Raw genomic sequence first — 9,018 nt, forward strand, 5'->3', positions numbered from 1 at the left:
GATCTAACTTAACTATATTATGTCTTTTATTATCTAGAAAGTCCCATGTGAAATGTTTGTGCCTTACACATCCAGCTTAAACTGACCTTTCTGATTGATTTGTGGAACACTTAACTGGTCTTGGTATTCTGGGGGTTCTCGAGTAGTGGGAAGAAGCATCCCTTATTTTCATGGATTGTCTGGTATCTTTTTAAAAAAATAGATGTTAACTCTTGGCGTTTAATAAGAGGTGCCCTTTCATTGATGGATTGTTGCATTTCTCTACTGATTATGGTTACTGAAGCAGAAACTTGACACAAGTTGCTATATTAGGAGAAGTGAAGTCTAAATCGCTTCATGGAGGTTTCATGTTTCATGGAGGAAGACTATCAGCAGTAAATTTCTAGAAACACAGTACTTGAATTGACAGTTCCATCTGACTCAAGTCTATGCTTTTAGGCATAAATACTATCTTGATAACTGATGTGAATAAAATGATATAGTTATTTTCCATTTTAATGATACCTATTGGTTCTTTTACTCATTTTACAACACTTAAAAATTTTATTTCCCAGTGTGATTATCTAACAATTTCCAAAAAAGACAGATTTATAACTACTACAGAACACACCATGACCCCTGTCCTGTCTAGGAATGCTACTCTGGCTTTTTTTTTTTTTTTTTTTTTTAATGAAGCCTGATGGGTTTCCCCCGCCTGACTGTACTCAGATCCTGCTTGTCATCTTCTCTGGAAGTCAACTTTGTGAATCTGGTAATGAAGGGAAGGCAAGGGATAGGGGGCATTCTTCTGTTTTCTTAATTTAAGCAGCTGGCCTTTGTAAAGCTTGCAAGATTAGAACAGCAAAAAGTTTAAGCTGGACGGTTTCTTCAAATGAATAACCATAAGTTGTCAGCATATTTCTATTCATAACTTTGTTTAAACAGCATTGTCAGAATTCCTTTGGGGGAAAATTTAGGACCGTCGGATTCTTTATAGATACAAGGTTATGTTAACTTTTTCTGCTATAACATCCATTTTGAGCAAGAAGATTATAAACACAATTTTATGGGAAGGATTATTGTGTACCATTTTAGTGGAACACTGAGACATGAAGAAATGGGGCAGTCATCACTATGTTGTGATAATCAATGCTAAATTAATTTTTCTTTGATCTTAGTGCTTCATCTTGGCTATTTAGAATGGTAATTTTAAAAACTGTAGAGAGTCTTCAGATAGATAAATGTTCTTCCAACTGCTGGAGTCGGATGTCTTGCTCCTTAAAATAAACTGGTTGGAGAGATGACTTTCCCTGACCTTTTCACTCTCCTAGGTAAATTCTTCCATGGACTTGTAGGACGTAGTGATTTCTTCAACATAATGCTAAATGGGTTTTTGTTTAACTTAATTATACTCTCACCATGGTTTAGGTCACATCCTACCTGCAAATTGAATGGACAGACCCTTTACAATCCTTATATTACTTGACACTTAGGCAGCATTTGCTACTATCCACTGTCTTCTTTATACCTTAATCTCTTGGCTTCTCTAACATGTGCTTTAACATTTCTGACCTTTCTGTCTTTTGATACCTCTCTTCTTTACTTTACCTCTTAAATGCCGGAAGGGTTCCATCTTGGGTATTCATCTTCCCAAGCTCCAGCCAGCCACATTACTTACATGTCCCTGATCCAATCATGCTGTGCCCTAGAAGACTGCCTTAACCTGTCACGTGCCCCTCTGAATGCTCCTCTTGCCCTGCCTGTCATTCAGAAGTGTTCCGCTGACATTCAGCTCCTTCCTTGAAGACCGGGTTTATATCCTTTTCGACTTTATCTCTAGTGCCTGGCATGATACCCAGCCCACAAATGGGTCTCCAGATGTTACTGGATGAATGAAGGAAACTGAGAAATGTGCACACAATACACAGACTGGGAGAGTCTTTTAGCTGATGCCCTTAGACACAGTTTGACTCATTCTTGACCATAAAATTCTCCCTGTGGGTATAAGGGAGGACTTAAGACCTCTATCCTGCCCGTTGTACCTTTGAGCTTTAGGCTAGTAACACTAGCAAGGGGATATTTTTGGTTCATACAATTAACCTATCTTGAGTCGTTTAACAACTACTAAAATTCTACTTAAGCTTCACTGGTCTACTCATCCTGGGCTCTAGCACCTCTAACTCTTAACTTTCTTATTGGTCTGTTGATCATAGGTCTTCACATATAAGTACAGACCTCTTCCTTTTATTGCGGGACCTAGCCATAAGCTGTAGATTTCACAAACCTCTCATCTATTGGTCTGATAGTTACTGTATTAAATCTCATGCTTTTCAACTTTTATATATTGTTCTATTTCCTAGAATGTGAGTTCCTAGAAGGCAGGTCCAGATTCATGTGATTACATATAGAAGTAAATTGGTTGGGTAAATAGATTTCCTATGTAAATTCAAAGGAGACTTAATAGGAATTATAGAAGAGATGCATTTTCTTCGTTTCTGAAAGGGTAACTCATTTTAGATAAAGAGCTTGAAGAATATGATCACTCAAATTGTAGCACTGCATTCTAGCATTAAATACCTTTACACAGGAATGTGCTTCTGCTGTGTTGCAGAAAAAAGATCAATTAATTTTACTTTAATGCTAACTCATTTGTAAAGAAATTGCTACTTGAGGTTTTCTTACCCTTACTTCTAAAGTACTGTTCTGGAAGAAGAGGAAATAATGACATTTTATTAACCAACCACCGAGGTGGTTTTGTTTAACTCACTGTGAGAAGTAGGTGTCTCACCAAAACCAAGAGCCCAGAAAAATCTGGCTTTTAGAATTCTTGGATGGCTTTCAAAAAGTTAATGTGGTTTCAATTGTTATTAGTGAAAACTTCTTCACCCAAAACCTTCCCATTCAAGTCCCATCTGAGGACCTACTTTGGAAGACTAGGATGGGGGAGGGGAATAGAAGGAACAAGAGGTTGAGTGCTCAAGAAACCTCACTCAAAATATGTGCTCCATGCGTGTTGATTAGCCAAAATTGATACCAAGTACATTTCCTGGGGAAAGTGGGGAGAAGTTGGCAGACAGAGAAAAGGTATAATGGTAATAACAGCATAGTCAGAATGGCCTGGGTTTAAATTCTTACTCTGCTACTGAGACATCAGACAAAGTTCCTTGAGCCTCGGTTTTCCCATATGTAATGGGAATAACATTACAAGTGTGAGGACTGTAGAACAGACATATATATAAAGCAGCTAGCCCAGTGGCATATGGTCAATAGATGGCAACTATTTAAATTAATGTTACATTAATATAGTCCAGATCTGGAGGGAGATGGTTATGGTACTGATTTTGTCTTTAAAACTTGAAACTCTGTTTTTAGGAGTCATTCAGAGTCTATGGAGTAGGGAAGATGAAGAGGGGTGGTCAATGTCCTAACGTACTGGTTAAAATTAGAAATTTAGGAATGGCAGCATGAGAAGCTTGGCAAATCTGCCCCACAAAAAGTAATTTAAAAACTGGATAAAATTGTCAAAACCAACCATTTCAGGGTTCTGGAAATTAGCCAAAAGTGTATAACAAATCAAGAAGAGTTAATTCAAAAATCTTGGGGTTTTCTCCTTGTGGTGGTGGCTCCATAACAAAGTATAAACTTCAGCAGCATTTAGAAAGTTTCTTCTCTTTGACCAAGTATTAGTTGAAAATGCAGCTGAAATTGTAACCAAAGGAGGCATTATGCTTCCAGAAAAATCTCAAAGGAAAGTACTGCAAGCAACAATAGTAGCTCTTGGATCTGGCTCTAAAGGTGAAGAGATTCAACCAGTTAGGTGTGAAGGTTGGAGATAAAGTTCTCCTAGAATATGGAGGCACCAAAGTAGTTCTAGATGACAAGGATTATTTCTTACCTAGAGATGGTGACATTCTTGGAAAATATGTAGACTGAAATAAGTCACTATTGGAATGGCATCACATGAAGCTGCCCTGAAGTTCTGAAATCTTTTCATCATGTAAATAATTTCCACATCCTCTGTTTTATAATAAACTAATGATATACAAACTAATGACATCCAGTGTTTCTAAAATGTAGTTTCACTGTACTGATAGAAACATTTCCAAATAAAAATATATAAATGAAAAAAAAAAAAGTGATTAAAAACAGTGAGAGTCTATGGTATTTTGGCGTGAGGTTACCCCCATCCCCACCTCTCACTACTTCCTTAGCTCAACCAGCTAGGTAGGTCTACCAATCCAGGACAGCTCTGAAACAGGCAGTTTCACTGCTGAAAATGGCTGACTTGATCTGGAGCGGAAGAAAAAACACACTCCCTTGGTTCATAGAAACAGCAGCTTGACCAAGAAAAAAGAAGACTCAAATTACTAAAATCAGAAGTAAAAGATATTCAGTTGGGACACTGTTACAGAAATGAAAAGGATTATAAAGGAATACTGTGAATAATTGTATACCAATAAATTAGATGAAATGGACAAATTTCTAACAAGACAAAATACTGTAACTCAAGAAGAAAAAGACAAAATTCTGAATAGACCAATAACAAGTAAGGAGGTTGAATCAGTAATTAAAAACATCCCAGCAAACAAAGGTCCAGGGCCAGATAGATTCACTAGTGATTTCTACCCCTCCCACATACACACAAATTAATACCATTCCTTTTTAAAGTTTAGAAGAGGAGGGAACACTTCTGAATTTTACAAGGCCAGTGTTACCCTGGTACCAAAACCAGACAAGGATACCACAAGAAAAGAAAGTTATAAGCCAATGTCCCTGATAAACATAGATGTAAAAATTGTCAACAAAATACTAGCAAACCAAACTCAACAATACATTAAAATGATCATATCCATGGTTAAGTGGGATTTACTCCAGAGATGCAAGGATGGTTCAACTTCTGCAAATCAATGTAATAAATCACATTAGCAAAATAAAGAATATCATAAGATCATCTCAATAGATGCAGAAAAAGCATTTGACAAAATTCAACATTTATGATAACTCTCAACAAAGTGGGTACAGAGGGAATGAACCTCATAATAAAGGCCATATATGACAAGCCCACAGCTAACCTCATACTCTGTCAGGAACGAGGCAAGGATGCCTACACTAACCATTTTTATTCAGCGTAATACTGGAAGTCCAGACAGAACAATTAGGCAAGAATGAAATAAAACTATTTGCAGATGACATTATATAGAGAAAATTAAAGATTCCATCAAAAAATAACTGGAACTAATAAATTCAGTAAAGCTGCAGGATACAAAATAAATATACAGAAATTGGTGGTGTTTCTAAATACTAGTAAGAAATTATCAGAAATAAATTTAAAAAGCAATCCCATTTACAATTGGATCAAAAAGAATAAAATATCTAGGAATAAATTTGATCAGGGAGGTGAAAGACCTAAGCAATGAAAACTTTAAGATATTGATGAAAGAAATTTAAGACAAATAAATGGAAAGATATTCCATGCTCATGTACGGGAAGAAGCAATATTGTTAAAATGTCCATATTACCCAAAGCAATCTACAGATTCACTGTAATCCCTATCAGAATTCCAATGGCATTTTTTTCACAGCAGTAGAAAAAACTACAATCGGTATGGAACCACAAAGACTCTGAATAGCCAAAGTGATCTTGAGAGAGAACAAAGCCAGAAGCATCCCACTTCCTGATTTCAAACTATATTACAAAGCCGTAGCGATCAAAACAGTATAATATTGGCATAAAAACAGACACACAGATCAAAGGCACAGAACAGAGCCCAGAAATAAACCCACACCTATACAGTCAATTAATTTACAACTGAGTACTCAATATATAATGAATGGGGAAAGAACAGTCTCTTCAATAAATGGTGTTGGAAAAACTGGACAGCCACAAGCAAAAGAATGAAACTACACTTCTATCTTACCCCATACATGAAAATTAACTCAAAATGGATTAAAGAATTAAATGTAAGACCTGAAACCTCAAAACTCCTAGAAGAAAACATAGGTGTTAAGCTTGTTGATATCAGTCTTGACTCTGATTTTTTAGATTAGGCAACAAAAGCAAAAATAAACAAGTGGGACTACATTAAACTAAAAAGCTTCTGCACAGCAAATGAAACTATCAATAAAATTAAAAGGTTAACTTATTACATGGAAGAAAATATTTCCAACTCATATACCTGATAAAGAGTTAATATCCAAAATATATTATGAATTCATATAACAAAATAGCAAAAAACAAACAACCCAATTTAAAAAGCAAGCAGAGGACCTGAATAGACATGTTTCCAAAGGAGACACACAAATTGCAAGAAGCACGTGAAAAGGTGCTCAACATCACTAATCAGGGGAATGCAAACCACAACCACAACGAGATATCACCTGTTAGAATGGGTATTACCAAAAAGAGAAAAGGGTTGGCAAGAATATGGAGAAAAGGGGACCCTCGTACACTGTTGGTGGGAATGTAAACTGGTACAGCCACTATGGAAAACAGGATGAAATTTCCTCAAAAAATTAAAAATAGAACTACAATATGATCCAGCAATTCCACTTCTGGTTATTTATTCAGAAGAAAAGATATATATACCACCCTTCTTATTCATTGTAGCATTATTTACAATAGCCAAGACATGGAAGCAACCCAACAACCATCAGTGGATGACTAGATAAAGAACATGTGGCAAATATATACAACGGATATTATTATTCAGCCATAAAAAAGAAGGAAATCTTGCCATTTGTGACATGGATGGAACTTGAAAGCATTATGCTAAATGAAATAAGTCAGACAAAGACAAATACTGCATGATCTCACTTATATGTGGAATTTTATAAAAAATAAACCAAACCAAACTCATAGTTACAGAGAACAGACTGGTGATTGTCAGAGATAGGGGATGGAGGGTAGGCAAATTGTTGAAGAGGGCCACAAGGTACAAACTTCCAGTGATAAAAATAGTCACGAGGATGTCATGTATGGCATAGTGACTATAGTTAGTAATATTGTATTGTATTTTAAGATCTACTTTCAGCAACTTTCAAAGTTCTCATCACAAGAAAAAAAAATTGTAACTGTGTGGTGATGGATATTCACTAGACTTATTGTGGTGATCATTTTGCAAAAAACAAATACTGAATCATTATGTTGTACACCTGAAACTAATATAAAGTCATTTGTTAATTGTATCCATAACAAAAAAGAACCAGACAATTTGAGCACATCTACATAACAAGTGAAGAGATTGAATTATTGATTTAAAAAACTACGCACAAAGAAAAGTCCAAGCCCAAATGGTTTCAAAACTGAGTTCTCCAGTTTTTCACAAACTCCTCCAAAAAAACTGAAGAGGAGGGATCACTTCCCTACTCGTTTTGTTGAGGTCAGTATTCCTTGATCCCAAATCTAGATAAAGACATCACAGGAAACAATATCTACATAACAATATCTTATGCATATGGTCATAAAAATTCAATAAAACATAAGAAATGTATCCTGTAACAAATAAAAAGAATTATACACCATGGCTAACTGGGATTTATCCCAGGAATGCATGGTTGTTTACCAGCTGAAAACAAAAGAACAAAATACAAAAACTACATGATCATCTTCAAAGACACAGGGGAAAAAAGCATTTGACAGAATTCAACTCTCATGATAAAAACGCTCAACAACCTGGGAAGAGGGAATGTCTTCAATCTGATTAAGACCATCTACAAAAACCTACAGCTAACATCATACTTTAATGATACAATAATGGATGTTTTCCCCCTAAGATCAGAAAAAAGGCACAGATATCTGCTTTTGGTACTTCTATTCAATATAGTACTGGAGGTTCTAGCCAGGGAAATTAGGCAAGAAAATCAAAGGCATCCAGGTTGGTAAGGAACAAGTAAAATGATCTGTAGATGACACAATCTGGCATGTAGAAAATGCTAAGGAATCCACTATAAAACTGTCAGAACCAATAAATAGGTTCAGCAAAGTTTCAGGAAACAAGATCAATAAATAAAAATCAATTACATTTCTATACATTTGCAATGAATGATACAAAAATGAAATGAAACAATTCCACTTACAACAGTATGTGAAATTAGGAACAAATTTAACAAAAGAAATGCAAAATTTATAACCTGGAAACTATAAAACATTGTAGAAAGAAAGATCTAAATAAATGGAGAAACATCCCACACTTATGGATTCAAAGATAATATTGTTATAGAAATACTCCTCAAATTCACTTACAGAGTCAATGCAATCCCTACCCAAATCCCCAGCTGACTTTTTTAGAAATTGCAAAGCTACTTATAAAACGTATATGGAATTGCAGGGGACCCAAAATAGCTAAAACAGCCTCCAAAAAGAAACATAAAGTAGGAGGGTGCACGTCCAAATTTCAAAACTTACTAGAAAGCACAATACCACACAGTACCAAAAGAGGGTGTAGTACTGATGTACAGAAGTACAGACCAATGAAATAGAATTGAGAGTTCAGAAATAAAACCATACACCTACGGGTCCACTGTCTTTCAACAAGGATACTGCTATTGGCTGAAATGTGTTCCCCCAGAATTCATATGTTAAATCCAAACTCTCAAGTATCTCAGAGTGGGAAAAATAGTCTCAAGTCATATACGTGATAAGAGACTTGTAGCTAGAATCTATTCACCCTTTCATTGCCAGGTGGCCTCTAGCATGAGCCCCCGTTTTGGCAAAGGTGGATGTACTGTAAAGATGCAGGATCAGAGGACATCTCACGGTAGAAACATGTTCGATGGTGTCTGGCAGAGTATATGGGGGGTGGAGGGGAAACAAGGCTTGACAGGTACAGGCCCACCCAAGTGTCACAGAGTGAGTAGCCACATGGCAGGAAGAAGTCAAGAGGGCGATCCTCTGAGCCCCAGACCATGCTGGTTCACCTCAAAACTCCAGACTTGTAGTATGTTCTCATTTGTAACGGTCCACAGGTGAAACTAGTGTTTATCGTTCAGTATATGACAGTGAGCATATTCAACAAAGGCTTACTTGTGTAAGGGGATTTTT

General features: G+C 36.1%; 1 pseudogene; it reads left to right on the forward strand.

Moving 5' to 3' along the window:
• The first annotated feature begins 3,623 nt into the window (after window positions 1–3,623).
• Window positions 3,624–4,879, forward strand: LOC141577880 (10 kDa heat shock protein, mitochondrial pseudogene; annotated as a pseudogene).
• The last annotated feature ends 4,139 nt before the right edge of the window (window positions 4,880–9,018 follow it).

The sequence above is a fragment of the Camelus bactrianus genome, chromosome 6 (genome assembly GCF_048773025.1).
Source record: "Camelus bactrianus isolate YW-2024 breed Bactrian camel chromosome 6, ASM4877302v1, whole genome shotgun sequence".
Taxonomy (NCBI): domain Eukaryota; kingdom Metazoa; phylum Chordata; class Mammalia; order Artiodactyla; family Camelidae; genus Camelus; species Camelus bactrianus.